We start from the raw sequence: 17,221 nt of genomic DNA, 5'->3' as shown, positions 1-17,221 counted from the left end.
ATATCACATTGAAATCGGTTGATTAAAAAAGTGATCGCAAAAGCGATTGCGAGATTTGAAGCACACATAATAATTATATTATATACGGGGTTAAGCTAAATAAACCCGTTTAAAAATTAATTAAAAATTAAAAAACACGACTGCAGTTTAAAATCGAACTGAAAAGCTAAAAATAATTTTTAGTTATGTTAGGTACTCAACTTAATGAATGTAAAATAGAATATAAGTGTTCAGTCCGGGTCATAAACAGCAAACGGAAAAGTTTAGGCTCATTTAGGATCGTGACTGTACCTGCATATTTTATTTCTATTGCAGTCGGGGACCTTGATACATTGAAATTTTCCCATTCACAGGTCCCCGACTGCAATCGAAATAAAATATACAGGTACAGTCACGATCCTAAATGAGCCTAAACTTTTCCGTTTGCTGTTTATGACCCGGACTGAACACTTATATTCTATTTTACATTCATTAAGTTGAGTACCTAACATAACTAAAAATTATTTTTAGCTTTTCAGTTCGATTTTAAACTGCAGTCGTGTTTTTTAATTTTTAATTAATTTATTTTATTTTATACATTTTAGTGACCATACAAACCAACCACATTTTTTATGATTTAAGGAAATTTAGTTGCTTGAAGGAGCTTCCATCATGTTGATCTTTGATATGTTAGCATAAAACGTGCTTAAAAACCTAAATAGGTCGAACCCAAAAACCAGACTTATTTAAAAGTGCTATGGCATAATATCTCTGTAACTACATAATTATTTCCTATTAGTTGGCTTTCGGCCTTCGCAATTAAGATACTTGGGGAAGCTGCAGAATGCGTGCACCTTTCTTACGCTCCGGGCCTTCGGCCCTACGCGAAGCTCGGCCTTCGGCCTTCGCAATTAAGATACTTGGGGAAGCTGCAGAAAGCATGCACCTTTCTTACGCTCCGGGCCTTCGGCCCTACGCGAAGCTCGGCCTTCGGCCTTCGCGATTGAGAAACTTGGGGAAGTTACATAAAGGGTGCACCTTTCTTACGCTCCGGGTCTTCGGCCCTACGCGAAGCTCGGCCTTCGGCACTCGCAATTAAGATACTTGGGGAAGCTGCAGAAAGCATGCACCTTTCTTACGGTCCGGGCCTTCGGCCCTACGCGAAGCTCGGCCTTCGGCCTTCGCGATTGAGAAACTTGGGGAAGTTACATAAAGCGTGCACCTTTCTTACTCTCCGGGCCTTTGACCCTACGCGAAGCTCGGCCTTCGGCCTTCGCAATTAAGGAACTTGGGGATGCTGCAAAAACCATGCACCTTTCTTACGCTCCGGGCCCTCGGCCCTACGCGAAGCTCGGCCTTCGGCCTTCGCGATTGGGACACTTGGGGAAGCTACAGAGAGCGTGCACCTTTCTTACGCTCCGGGCCTTCGGCCCTACGCGAAGCTCGGCCTTCGGTATTCGCAATTAAGATACTTGGGGAAGCTGCAGAAAGCATGCACCTTTCTTACGCTCCGGGCCTTCGGCCCTACGCGAAGCTCGGCCTTCGGCCTTCGCGATTGAGAAACATGGGGAAGTTACATAAAGCATGTACCTTTCTTACGCTCCGGGTCTTCGGCCCTACGCGAAACTCGGCCTTCGGCCTTCGCAATTAAGATACTTGGGGAAGCTACAGAGAGCGTGCACCTTTCTTACGCTTCGGGCCTTTGACCCTACGCGAAGCTGGGTCTTCGGCCTTCGCGATTGGGAATCTTGGGGAAGCTACAGAGAGTGTGCACCTTGCTTAAGCTCTGGGCCTTCGGCCCTACGCGAAGCTCGGCCTTCGGCCTTCGCAATTGAGTTATTGGGGAAGCTGCAAAAACCGTGCACCTTTCTTACGCTCCGGGCCTTCGGCCCTACGCGAAGCTCGGCCTTCGGCCTTCGCAATTAAGATACTTGGGGAAGTTACAGGAATCACGCACCTGCCTTACGCTTCGGACCGTCGGCCATATGCGGAGTTCGGCCTTCGGCCTTCGTAATTAAAATACTCGGGTAAGTTGCAGGAAGAACCCATCTATCTCAAGCTCCCAGTTTTTGCCCCCTACGCGGAGCTCGGCCTTCGTAATTAATATTCTTGGGAAATTTGGAAGCGAGCACTGAGTCTGTCTTATGCTCCGGGCCTTCAACCCTACGCGGAGCTCGGCTTTCGACCTTTGCAATTTGAATACTCGGGGAAGTTGCAGGAAGAGCCCATCTGCCGTACGCTCCGGGCCGTCATCCCTACGTAGAGCTCGGCCTTCGGTCTGACACTTTTACACCTTGTTCCGTCAAAGTGGGTGCAGAGTTATATCTGAAGACGGACTCTACAATCTCACTCTCTACAAAGAACTTTTACACTTTTCTATTCCTTTAGCGCAATTTAGAACATATTGGCTTGGTTTCAAAACAAGTAAAATATGATTAATATAATACCTACCTATGTATAATTTTTTTAATGATCAGCGGTCAAGCCACTTCCTTTGAATATCCCAACAATAGGATAATATTTGGTTTTTTAAGATTAGCTTTTCTTAACATATTTTGTGAATTCTTACTTTCTCGAAATTAGACTTAAACCCTCATATTGTATATATATTATTAATCGTCTTTCAAAGCGCTTCATTTTGATGCCCTACTCGATGGGTTTGCAAGATATTTTTTTCTAAATGTTGCGCAATATGGCGTATTTAGTCCGCCATATTGTTTTTATAATGACGTCATATAGCCTATGTCACTCGGGATGACGTAAGGATTCTAATGATACATCATACATCTAAATCGGTTCAGGCATTTAGCTGCTAGAGTGGAACAAAGAAACTTACATACCCACAAACATGAACGCTGAAAACAATACACTCCTTTTTTTGGGCAGTCGTGTAAAAATCATTGAAAGCGCAACTTTCTATAAGCTTTCGTAACGTCAATCTTGGTTTTCCAAACATATGTTTGAAGCACTAGTTTTTTAGTAAGTAGAAAAAGCACCTAAATGAAGCCAGTGTTAACTGATGTTTACTAGTCAACCGCAATAGTTGTTTATTTATTCGTTAGACATCAGTTTGAACGATTGTTTCATACGAATAAACAAATTATAGTTGTCTCAGGTGGACAATATAAAAGCACTGCACATTTTCTTTCGATCGTAGAATAGGTCCCGTCAGATATAACTTTATCAACGTCGTCCCGCGAAACGCGAAATAACCTCCCGCCCCTCGCCCAGCTGCCTCGAGATTGATGCTTTTGACCAATTACTGTTACGTGATATATTTGTAGGTTTTTTATATACAGGGTGTTTCCTGTATATAAAATCTATCTCTTGTACTGCCTTGCCTAACCACTACTGAGCTAACTGTGATAAGTTGGAATCTACCTTGAATGTCATGTCAACTTGGCTGAGTGAACATAACCTATGCATAAACTTATCAAAAACAAACTTAATCGAGTTCAGGCCTCACCAAAGAACAGCGTTAGAAACCGAAATATCCTATAACGACACCAAATTGGAGGTTGTTAAAACATGCTCTCTGCTCGGTATTCAAATTGATCAGCATTTAAATTGGAAAAACCATATAGATAAGATTTCTTCAAAGTTATCCCAATTTACTTACGCCTTGAAAGAAATTAAAAAAACCTCTGATCTAACTACAGCAATTTCCGCTTATCATGCATTTGCCCAAGCGTGGTTACAGTACGGCATTATTTTATGGGGCGATATTACTAATGCCCCTGACTTATTCTTAATTCAAAAAAGATGCATTAGAATTTTGAGCAATATATATGTGGAAGAATCATGTAGACCCCATTTTATTAAACTCAAAATACTAACACTGACATCCTTGTACATTCTCGAGTCATGTAAATTCGTGCGGAAACATTTTTATCTCTATACCCAAGCTAAAGACCTTTGTAAAGGAAACCATAACTTAAGGCCAAGGAACAAACTGGTGCCAATTGGAATAGCCAAACTCAAAATGATCTTGAACGGACCACATTCCATGTCAATGAAAGTCTACAACAACTTACCTAGTCATATAGTAGCTGAAGAGAAATACACTACTTTTGTTACAAAACTAAAAAAATATTTAATATCTAAAGCTTTTTACACTCTCGAAGAATATATGAACGACGGATCGGAAAATACGTATTGGTTTTAAGTGTAAATTTTACATTTTTTTCCTTAGGTTAAGTTATATTTTAAGATTTGTCACGCCCTAGCAGGGTCCATGCTGTACTTTATAATGTTATTATTATAATATGTAAAAACCTTGTAATACCATGGTTGGCATTCAATAAATGAAATGAAACTGAAATGTAACAGGAGCAAAAAATTATACTGTAGGCTGTACTCCTCAAACTGACCAACATTTGTTCAGCAACTTTTAAAAATAACTCATGTTTTGAATTTTATTACACTTTAAAGTTTATTCTACGACGCAATGTATTGCAAATTTTGTTATGTTTAAAGCATGCCAAGCAACCTCAAACACACTGATGTCAGCGTACATTGAAGGCAATATTTATTTTGTATGAATATTATGAATCCTTTAGAGGAAGTCTTAAGGATTCATAATTTTAAAAAGTTGCTTAAACTAATGTTGGTTAGTTTGAGGAGTACAACCTTTAGTTTAATTTATTGCTCCTGTTACAGGTAGCACCCTGTATAAGGTAAACGTACTGGTGCTCGACGCGGTCCCAGTACATGTCATCTTGAAACTTAAGTCATTGTCAATAGAGGTGACAGCAGGATGCCATATATTGGACAATAGGATGTCAAGCACTAGTACGTTTACTTTATTGGGTTTTTTATATACATATACCCTACATATGGTAGAATGCAGTTCCTCGATGTCTTGTTAGGGATAACAATGTTATAACCTTGTATATATATTAGTAGGTATACCGACGTTAGAATTATGTCTTGTCGTATACAGACATCAGAGGTCATACCGTAAAAACGAAAATTTAAATTTCGTTATCTGTCATTTGTTATTATACACATATTTGAAAACTAATTTTGACTAGACAATATATAACACAAAAAAGCTTTTTTTTTCTAAGTTAAACATTATAAAACATCCTTCTATTTAAAGTCGTGCCGCGACACGCTTGCTTCGCTCTTAATCGCACCTATTTTTTGATTCGGATATGTTACCGTGAAAATTGGTTATGTCTAGTTAAAATGCGTTTTCCCTTATCAAAACTAGTTTTAACTGTAATTAATCTTGAATAATTAATTAGTGAAAACTAGTTTTCACCAAGACATCACTTTCCGAAAACTAGTTATGACTGAAAAATCCTAGTTTAAACTTAGTGCATGTTCATCAAGGCACTTTACAATATAAGTAAACATACCTAAATTGATTTTATTGCGAATTTTTTTCCGACGTTCCGTCGCAGATTACACCCGTTACAAATTATGATTTTATGTGTTTAAAACGCGAAAGTTTTAAATGAACTCTCCGTTTTCGAAATTTGATGTAAAAGTAAGAGTCGCTTGGGTTTTAATAGATCCAAGTAGAATGGAATGGCTTACAAAATGGTGGCCCAAGTGATGTATGAAGACCATTCACGATAATAATAGCGTACTTATCTCGCAAAAAATACCTTCTTAAAATAACAAACAACAATTTTATCATCAGAGTTTATATTTCAGAGAGCTTTTGGGTTGACAGATTTATTCACTTTTTAAATAGATAATACATTTTTTGACTATTTAGGGCTTAAATCCTGAGAGATGGCGCTGTTCGAAATATCTTTTCATAGTAGAATTGTTTCTTTGTGTAATATAACCAGGATTTTGTTCATAGCAATAGGAGTAAGGCGACTCGTTTTTGATAGACTGAATTAGATAACACCTGCACGAAAAATAGAAGAGAGGCCTTTCCAAGCAGTGAGTAAATGGGATCATAATAATAGTACGTTACAATACGTCATTAAACTTTGCCGAAATTCCGGTGTCTGTGTATGAACCAGCTTCATGCCGAGTAGCATCACCGGAAGCACAAGTTGGCGGACTGACGCGACGCAGAGTTTGCAATTTTCGACTTACTTAAAATACTTGAGTGACCCGTTTTAATATATTTAAATAGTAAATGTTGTTCATGACCTACATATTTACTTAATGGGAAGGTGCGAAGTCGGTGGAGGGGGAAGTGGCGCTGATCGTCACAAACACAGGTAATCTTATGGAATGTCCGACATTAGTACTAGCGGCAGCCGCTTGAACTAATTTTACTCCATAAGATTTAACGTAGAAAGTCCGACAAAATGAGGGCAGCACCAGTCGTGCACATAGCGAATACCTATATGTATGGTCAGACATTATAAAAATCAACCCTGTCTGTGGTATGAACGGCTTGAGAAGGGTATCAAAGTGATTTACTCTCGCCAGACACTTGGAGACGATTGCGGCTGACTGGCCTATATCAAATACAAAGGGGAAAATGTATGGTGCAAAAAAATCTGTTAGGGGAAGGCCGGGTAATCGCGAGCGCTGGGTAATCGCGAACGCAGCCTAATTATTTAGGGTCCAAATGTTCTGTCCAACTTTAATTAAATATTATAACCATTATGGGCCATACACAGATTTAGTGTTCTCATTTGGTCTTTTTGCCTGAAACCTAAAATCTACCTTGTAATCGGCTTCAGACTATAACAAAGCGCTGTAAAAATACATGGATGTTTTATAAATGGTGTCATTAAAAAGTAAGTACCTATCCAATGCACTTCGCAACTAAGTAACATACAGAAACAAAACGTTTAAAGACAATGGATTATGTATTCTGGGCTTTGAAATCTTTACGTTAAAAAACTGTTTGATATTTTTCGTACTGAATGTTAAATAAGTTAAATAACGCTACGGCTTACGTAGGCGAACAACGCGCGAACGCGGCGCTGCGGCGGCGCGGCGCGGCGAGGATGAAACAAACCGTTGATACGTATAGGTATAGTACGGCCCTTCTGAGGTGAACTTTTCGCTTCAAACCTTAATCTTGCAAACAAAGGCCATTGTCTCTATTATCGCAGAGCCACTAGCTCCAGACTTAGCACGCGCCAGTACAACATTCATATTGAAAAACAATCGGTATCGTCATAGTATTAAGGTTCAAATTTAATGTCACTGATATTCTAGATATTACGTTTTGGTAGTGTAGAACGATAGACCGCCCCGAAGCGATACGGCACTCATATTATTTTGATACTTAGTGTAGTGTTAAAAATGAAACACGGTTATTTAACATAAAGCGTTGTATATTTGTTATATAACAAAATCTAATAATAATGTAAATTTAACATTAATAAGTTTCAACAATCAAAAATAATATATTACAAGTGAAAATGATTTTTGTTGCAAATAAAGTTGGGATAGCAAGAAAAAGACAGCTAAATTAGTCGTTATTCAACTCTCTCTGTCGCACAAAAATCCAAACAGTATGCAATCATAATCCAGGGTCACGTAAGCAGGTCGTCAAGTTTTTAACAATATCGGGCAGAGTACTTATATAAATAACACGAAGCACACGGTTACGATATTAGAAACCGACTAAAGCCTGATTTAGGGTCGCTAAATGATAAAATAATGTGCCCCACTTCTCATGCACACGGATTTTGGACACCGCTCTTCTCATAAACCTATTGTATTTAGGTATGGAAAACAATAGTGGTCAGGTCGCAAATCCTTATCAGTGTTTTTATTGTCACTATGCGTCGGCATCACATCAGAGGTGTTAATTTCACAGTATTTTTAAGATAAGAAAAAATAACAATGCTTGCAGCTGCATCTTTGTAAATTATTACATTTACCACCGCAAGCTAATAATTTAAATATAACAATATAATAAATAACCACGTTTCATTTTTAACACCACACTAAGTATCAAACAATATGAGTGCCGTATCGCTTCGGGGCGGTCTATCGTCCTACACTACCAAAACGTAATATCTAGAATATCAGTGACATTAAATTTGAACCTTAATACTATGACGATACCGGTTGTTTTTCAAAATGAATGTTGTACTGGCACTTGCTAAGTCTGGAGCTAGCGGTTTTGCGATAATAGAGTCAATGGCCTTTGTTTGAAAGATTAAGGTTTGAAGCGAAAAGTTCACCTCAGAAGGGCCGTACTATATGTCCTACTCGTACGTGAGCGATTTAGACGCGAAGCGGCGCGGCGCGGCGTTCGCGCGTTGTTCGCCTACGTAAGACGTAGCGTAACACCAAATCCCGTGCCAAGCCCCAACTAAGCAAACTTTGTTCATTACGTTCCGTAAAAACTAACGGCCCAAACAAGATGCTGAATAATACACAAGATGGCCGCGAGTAAGAATGGCCTGTGCGTGTCCACATACATTTTTAAACTTACTGCCGAAGCCTTAAGGTAACATTCAGATTTAGAAGACCAGTGTTTCTGTTGCATGTTGAGGCTTGCTATGTCACTGTTATTGTTAAGGTACTGTTCACTGACTATATAGACCATCAGCCTTCATCATCATCATCAGCCTAATCTCGTCCACTGCTGGACATAGGCCTCTCCTATTGCACTCCCTCGAGCAAGATTTGCGGCAACTCTGATCCAGTACCCCAACTAATATGACCGGTCCACTGCCACTTCAGCTGCCGCAATATTACTGCCGACGGCATTGGTCCCGCAAATGACAAGTTTCCAGGCAGCATGATCATTTGCATGATCATTTTGATGGATTTGACATTTGCAACAGCAATACAGTAGGCAGGAATGCTGTTGGCGCCTGAATCCATGCGGTACCTTTAAGGTGACGTTCTAATGGCGACTACAGTAGTTCAGATGAAGAAGTAAACGATGAAAAGGTAGAAAGTATTTATACTTGCAAGACCAAAAGGACGTTAGATTAGATTACTAAGTTAATCAGTTGATGATCGTCGTTTGTCCCTATCTGCCGTTATGCCATAGAGAGGGACAAACGACGATCATCAACACCGTTAATCTGTAAAAATTTATTTACTTCAATTTATGACAATTATAAATTAACTAAATATATGCATTTTTACTGGCTAACTTAAGTAAATAACTTATCTTTTTACCTGCCCATAATATTTCAAATAAATACTTTTGGTCGTTTTCTTCTGTTTACTATTAATATCTTACTCTGAACTATCCTATTTAACTTCTAACCATTAGAAGAGCACTCTAAGAATCGGCCAGAAACTTGAGCCCACAAACAAATCTGGGTCAGGCAAAGGGCGAACCAGCTAGTCATCTGATACTAGTCCCGATTTGGCTAAGTTTCGACGGAGTGGGTGGACAATAATCCATCTAAAAAAGTATAGGTCATCATCATCATCTTCCTCGCGTTATCCCGGCATTTTGCCACGGCTCATGGGAGCCTGGGGTCCGCTTGACAACTAATCCCAGTAATTGGCGTGGGCACTAGTTTTTACGAAAGCGACTGCCATCTGACCTTCCAACCCAGAGGGTAAGCTAGGCCCGTATTAGGATTTGTCCGGTTTCCTCACGATGTTTTCCTTCACCGAAAAGCGACTGGTAAATATCAAACGCATTTTTTTTTAAGTATAGGTATAGGCTTTAAAAGTTCAGCTTATGCACATTTGAATTGATACTGTGTCAATCTACTGCATGAATTTTCCTTATAAGCAATACATAGATATATTGAGTACTGAGTATTGAGAACGTTCAATATCTGCGGCGGTATTGGGTTGCATTATTGCAGGGTTGGGCAGTATTTCAATTACATGTATTTGAAATACGTATTTGAAATACAAATTAGTATTTTGTATTTGTATTTCAAATACTACCTCAAAAGTATTTTGTATTTGGTATTTCAAATACTGCACTCACATGTATTTAGTATTTTGTATTTCAAATACTTCAAGCTTCAAAATACATTTCTATAAATACATTTTATTAAATTCTATAATCCTAAAATGTCTAATCTCTCGCACAAGCTGTGAGCCGACCGCGAACGTCCGATCCAGCCGAGATACAATTTTCATTGGCTGGATACTGGATCTATATTAGGTCAACTTCTGCGTGGAACTTTTCGTTTAAATCTAGGGGATAGGGTCATTGCAGTAGTTTCCGTCCATGCACTAGTTTTCGACGACTTGACGGATTATCAAATATATATTTCATTTTTAATTTACTACTTTTTGCGAAATCTTCATCTTCCTCGCGTTGTCCCGGCATTTTGCCACGGCTCATGGGAGCCTGGGGTCCGCTTGGAAACTAATCCCAGTAATTGGCGTTGGCACTAGTTTTTACGATAGCGACTGCCATCTGACCTTCCAACCCACAGGGTAAACTAGGGCCGTAATTGGAATTAGTCCGGTTTCCTCACGATGTTTTCCTTCACCGAAAAGCGACTGGTAAATATCAAATGATATTTCGTACATAGTTCCGAAAAACTCATTGGTTCGAGCCGGGGTTCGAACTCGCGACCTCCGGATTGCAAGTCGCACGCTCTTACCGCTAGGCCACCAGCGCTTCCTTTTTGTTGCGAAATATCATTGTTATATGTAGACAGATATATTGCTTAGACGCCTTAGACATAAGGATTGAAATCAGTCCAAATTTGTGCAGGAATGTAGGTATATATTCAAATTTCGTCAAGTGGACGTAAACTAGAGCTGGACGAAAACTAGCGCAATGACCCTATAAGTTTATATGAAAGGATATTCGTTAACGTTAAAACTAAATGCTAAACAAAAAAATAAATAAAGGTATATTTTGTAATTGAAATACATTATTTTAAACACTGTAATTTGTATTTTGTATTTCAAATACCCGTCACCAAAGTAGTTTGTATTTTGTATTTCAAATACTTTTAAAAATGTATTTTGTAATTTGTATTTCAAATACGTGGAAGCCAGTATTTTGCCCAACCCTGCATTATTGTCGCTTGTCACCATGCTTGTCACGTTCTAACAATTATGTAAGTGCGAAATTGACGGGCACAGTGACAGGCGATAAAAATGGTACCATGCTGCGCCCGCTGGTTTTATAGCCTGACCAGTAATATATGATAATTGTCAAGAGGGCGCTGTTATTCTCATGTATAGGGTGACAATTCAGTGTAGTATGAAAAAATTAGTTCCAGTGAAATTCCGCAACATGGCGCACCCTCAATAGATCCTGGTTCACCTATACATACAAAACTTCTAGTCGCTCTATTTTCCTTCTCTTTTTGGTTGAATACATCATCATTTATTTTGTAATCAACGCAGCCGCACGCATCAGTTTCGTGTTTATTTACCATTTTTTATTATATTTTCCAATCCAGCAAATTAATAAAAAACTACCAGTTTACGTAACCAGCGGCCAAAACCAGCATTTGCAGCACAACTTCAACCAGTTCACGGCTAATTTCACGTCTCAGACTTGCAGAATTGTTCGACATTTCAACATTGTGAGCTTTTTGTGCCCATAATATTTTTGATGGTTTTAAACGAAACTATGGAAAGGTTACTTTCTGAAAACGTCGGTTTCATGTTCTTAATAAGTACCTCACACCTTTCATTTACTAAAATACTTACACTTTACACATAGGTATATTATCATCACTACTTATAAAACAAAGTTCCCCGCCGCGTCTGTCTGCTTGTGTGTTTGTATGTTCGCGATAAACTCAAAAACTACTGAACGGATTTTCATGCGGTTTTCACATATCGATAGAGTGATTCTTGAGAAAGGTTTGTGTATAATTTGTTAACCCATGCAAAGCCAGGGCGGGTCGCTAGTACATAATATTTCACTATTTTCTGTTTTAATCTTATATTTAGGTAAGTACAATAATCCAGAAAAGTTTTTATAGATATAAAGAGTAATTATTATTTGCATTGCATTCGAAGCACTATTGATTTATTATTATGCAGGACAAAATTAGAGTATCTATTCGATTGCAGATATGACTGAGACCCCCCTACATAGAAATTTGTTGCAGGGGGTCAACTATCGCTGCAGCTGATTGTATATATTTGAGTAACAGTAACAATTATTACGGAGAACAACAAAATTATATATGTGTAGCCTTATCAAATCCTTCCGCTCTGAATATCACAAACTTTGCAACGTAGGACGTTAGGTATTCATAACAATAATAATTTAATGGATTGCATTGCGTTATGATTTTATATTATTTACAGAAGTTTTTATTTTTATTTTAGTTGCATGTATGTTGCATAACCTGTAAACGTATACAGCGTTTCATTGGTGGTTTAATTTTGGAATAAAACAATTGAATCAATTTAATGTCCAACAATTAAGAATCGATATGTTTTCTGCATTCTCCAGTACGGGTTGAAAAGTTTAAATAATATATTAATATTATTTAAACGAAACTTTTACATACAATGATAGGTACATAATTGTACCTATCATTGTATGTAAAAGTTTCGTTTCTTAGATAGAGTAAATGAAATAATTTAAAGTAGGTACTCTCCAAATGTTGTCAAGAGCAACCACATTTTTTTAATTAAAGGCGAAAATGGGGTGATGACTTCCACGCGGACGAAGTCGCGGGCAGAAGATAGTTAACTTAAGTATGATGACAAAAAAATCTACAAATGTACCGTAAATATTTCTCATTCTAATAATTCAACTTAGGTTAAGTTACCACTTGGTCAACTACTTACTTCAATATTTATTTAACCGTTTTTTTTTATATTTGGAAATAAAAATATCACAAAATTACTAATTGACAATCTCATCATCAATATTTAATGATACGTGTCCAAATTAATCAAATGTGTACTTAAAATTATACAATTTTTTATACAATGAATACAAATGTACAAATACTAAAACTTACCAAAACCACAACAAAACTTGAACACTCACTCCACCAAAGTCAAAATCCAAAACTCGTGAAACTTTAAAGGGGAGACCGGGGCGAGAAGCTACGTGCAAGCCTCGCTGCGCTTTCTACAACACTGAATGGTTATACCCCTGTGCACCGATGCCCAGTCTATCCTGAACTCCAATTATATGGGGTGTAGTTGAGATTAAGGTTAAATGGGATTGGTCAAATATTTTGTGATATAACTAACGTGGTTTTTTAAAGAATTTGTGCATTAATTATTGGTTAGATGAGTTGTTAAAGGCTTTACGCCACTTGCACCATCCCCCTAACCCGGGGTTAACCGGCTAAACTTGGAGTTACCTCGGTTACCAGTAGGTATACAATTTGATACTGCGTTAACGGTTTAACCGATTAACCCCGGGTTAGTGGGACCATGCAAGTGGCGCTTAGTGGAGTGTAGAAAGCTTTGTTTTTACTTATTATCATTAGCATGTGCCTTCAAAAATGAATGATCATACCTTTGTGCACCGATGCCCAATCTATCCTGAACTCCAATTATATGGGAGTGTAGTAGAGGTTAGGCTCTGATGAAATTGGTCATTCATTTTGTGACATAATGAGAGTTTTTAGAGATTTTGTGCTTTATTTATACGTTGGATGAATTGTTAAGGGGCCCACTGATGATTAGACCGCCGTACGATATCGGCCTGTCAGTTAAACGCAAAAGGTGACCGCTCCGAACAACTGACAGGTCCATATCCTGTGGAACGATCATCAGTGCCCCCCCCCCCCCCCCCTTTAGAGGCTTAGTGGAGTGAACAAAACTGTGTTTTTACTTATTATCATTAAAATGTGCCTTCTACAATTTTGAATTATTTTACCTCTACCCATGCCCAGTCTTCCCTGAGCTCCAAATATACGAGACGTAGCAGAAACCAGGGTCAAATGGAATTGGACGGATGCTTAGTGGACATAATGAGAGTTTTTAGTGAATTTTAATTTGTGGAAATGCTTGGTTTTAATTAGATTGGGTTGGATGAATCGTTCGAGGATTAAATTTAGTAAAGGCAGGCGTGGCTCACTCCGCGATTTCGTCGCTTTGCTACAGGTAGCTCACACCAATTTTGGTGGCTATAGCCATAAGCCCCGCGTGGCGCTGTCGCCACCTAGCGGCCATATCTGTGCCGATCGTAACAGACGCGTTTTGTTAGAGAGTGAGTCTTCTGTACCTAGTACTATTATTTATTCTGTGGTAAAGGGCAGAAAGCTGTTGCTTTTACTCATTTTCTGTGGTCATACTGAGAAGCGCCGCAGGTTTCAGTAAAAGATAATTTAAATGGTCTAATGTCAGTAATATCTTTGTTGGAAGTACTATTAAATGTTTATTTTAAAATATATTTAATGTTCAAAAGACACGCCATTGTAAAATACATCAGCAACCCTTCTCACTTGTAAGTTGATGAATAATAAATTATATACGTACAAGCAATAAAAATGCGTCAGTTTTATAGTAACCTCCTATGCATTACCCGTTTTTATTGTTTTATCTTGTGAATTTACGTTGCTTCTATACATTTTGTATTAAATGGAAAAACCATCATATCTATTAACTAAAATAATTCGAAGACAGGAATGAATACTACTGTAACAGCCAATATTATAAAGTCTCTTTTGGCTCTTCCACTACGTTTTAAAGCAGCTTCTGGGTTCCGCATTACCGCGAAAACCAAAGTTCGCAAATTGCGGACATTTTTCTCTGTCACTCTAATTACTCCTGAATGGGAGTAAAAGAGAAACATTTCTGCAATTTGCGAACTTCGGTGTTCGCGGTAGACCCCAGGATACAAACTAAAACGCTGGAAATTATTTGCCTCCCCGATTTTAAACTACGGATATACAGGCTAGCAGGCAGCAGCGTTAATTGCCTGAAAATTAGAGGGCGCCACTTAATTCTGAATTCTTGTAGTACAGCGCGGCTGCGCTAACTATTATTTAAAGTAGGTACCTATATAACCGAATTTATTTTATTTTCTTTTATTTATTGAACACAACACAATGCAAGCTTACAGTTACAGACCAATTCGCTTGCATGCTAGGAAAACAGATAAATTATCAAAAATAATAAAGATACATAGTATCTTATCAAAGATCCTACATAAGAAATAATATATAAAAAATTTGTGCATTAAAATGTCACAATAAATTCATACTGTCTCTAGTTACTTGCACTCTAAAAAACCCAAGAAAATAAAATTAAGAACTAAGGTAAAATAAATTGAATGTCAAAACAAATCTATAAGCGGTATTCTGATTTTATAATTTGTTAATTTGATATCATTGTTATAATACAACTAGACACAGCTTGCAGTTATCCCTAAAGTTATAAAACATTGTACCTACTAAATAAGGCCTGGAACAGCCAACAATAAGTCACAGTCAGAAATAAATCAGAAAATTCTAATAACATTTACTTTTTTTTTATAATGAGCAGTGCTGAAATCCCTTCACATTTCAGTAATGATGAATGTGTTAATGATCTGCCGAGGACCAGTCATAGTCAGAAATAAACCAGAAAAATAAGTCTTTTTTTTTTCTAATGAGTGCTACGCTCAAATCCCTATAAGACTCACATTTCAGTAATGATGTGTAAATGATCTGGTCTGAGGGCCTGAAATCTAGATTTGAAGGCATTCTGAGGCACTAGGGTTTGCACGACGGATCCGAAATGTATGGGAAGTCCGCGGATCCGGATCCAGATCCGGATAATTTCATACATTTCGGATCCGGATTGCAAACCCTATGAGGCACTAATATCCGGCTTCGAGCTCGGGATCGTTATCACGTACACAGCGGTGTTAAGTTCAGCGAGTCTACTTTCTATAAAAACTTTCGAGGTTTCATAATCAGCGATTTTATTTTAGCCTGCTAGTATAGGTAGTTGTCTAAATAATAGTATCTAATACAGTCTAATATCGCTTCGTTAAAAATATGACATTCAATGCATGCCTAATCATACTCATACTCATACTCATCATTCATTTGTAATGCTACAACTATAGTTAGTTTGTAACTTTTGTATCGTATGAACCTAATACTATAACTAGCACCCGCCCCGGCTTCGCACGGGTTAACAAATTATACTATATTATTTATACATAAACCTTTCTCTTGAATCACTCTATCTATTTAAAAAAAACCGCATCAAAATCCGTTGCGTAGTTTTAAACATCTAAGCATACATAGGGACAGACAGACAGCGGGAAGCGATTTTGTTTTATACTATGTAGTGATAGACCTTACTTGTGTGAAAATAAATGATATTTAATTTGATTTGAGTGACTTTGGCGGTAATTACGTAGTGCACTATCGTCGCAATATTAAGGTGTTCCACCTCATTCCAGTCTGGACTAATACTGGAACGAAACGAGATGGACGGAAAGCGGCGACTTCAATCATTTTCTTGATTAAATATAATTGGATGTTTTAAATCTGTACTGATTTTTAGGTAGGTATTTATCTACGGGCCAATATAGTTGCCTGAAAATAAAGTTCTTCATTTCATTTCATTATCATACAAAATTGCATCTAAATCGCTTCAGCTATTTACGCATTAAAAATGTCAAAGATACACAGATTACACAGAATTACCTATTTATTATATTAGTACCGACTGTAAGGACTATATTCCTTTATGCTAGTGTTAATCTATTCAACGACAAACATTCAACTTATGTTTAATTGAAAAACGTAAAAGTATGAACAGGAAATAGTAAAAATAACCTTGAGTAAAATGGATTACCCGGAAGGAAGTGAAGGTTTAAATAATAGAACTTGGCTCGCACTCTGCAGTGCACCCTGCCCTTTGTCAGCGTAGTTGTATAACAAAACAACTTACTCGTATTTTCATGATTGGTTCATTTCTAAATTGGTATTTAGTAAATACCTATTCATGTAATAGGTATTTACTATTATACTCGTAGTACCTATAATAGGTATAATGATGTAATTTTTTTTAAAAGATGTGTCCCGCCGAGTTTGTGGCCGGTCCCATATTGGGATACCCTCCTCCAATTGAGGGGGGGATTTAAATCTTCTCGGGGCAGAGGTGTAGGGTTGGAGCCGGTGCAGCTTTATTTGACGTTCATAAGCGCATTGTAATTATGCCTACTTGAATAAACTATCTTTATCTTATCTTTATTTTTATCAAAATAACATCTAACTGATGTCATTCAGTTATAGTGCATTTCGCTCGTACTTTTCCGTCCCTTTCCTACATGTATTGGCGCGGGCGAGACGCACGATGACTAAATAACATGATTCAAACTAACAAAACTTCCGTGAGACACAGACATATTAAATATATTAAAAACACAGTATTATTATTACAGTGTGGACGAACCATTAGCGAGTGACGTAGTGAGTGTTGTGTGCAACCC

The 17,221-nt window shown here is 37.8% G+C and overlaps 1 protein-coding gene across 1 annotated transcript in view; it reads right to left on the bottom strand.

Moving 5' to 3' along the window:
• LOC134657524 (uncharacterized) overlaps positions 1 to 12,939 on the bottom strand; it is a 129,532-nt gene extending 116,593 nt beyond the window's left edge. Inside the window, exon 1 of the mRNA XM_063513100.1 lies at positions 12,795 to 12,939. The gene's annotated coding sequence lies outside the window, so the exon portion shown is untranslated. The remainder of the gene's footprint in view (positions 1 to 12,794) is intronic.
• Between the last annotated feature and the right edge of the window lie 4,282 nt (positions 12,940 to 17,221).

Source organism: Cydia amplana, chromosome 20 (assembly GCF_948474715.1).
Source record: "Cydia amplana chromosome 20, ilCydAmpl1.1, whole genome shotgun sequence".
Lineage (NCBI taxonomy): Eukaryota > Metazoa > Arthropoda > Insecta > Lepidoptera > Tortricidae > Cydia > Cydia amplana.
This window is presented reverse-complemented; position numbering and strand designations above follow the sequence as displayed.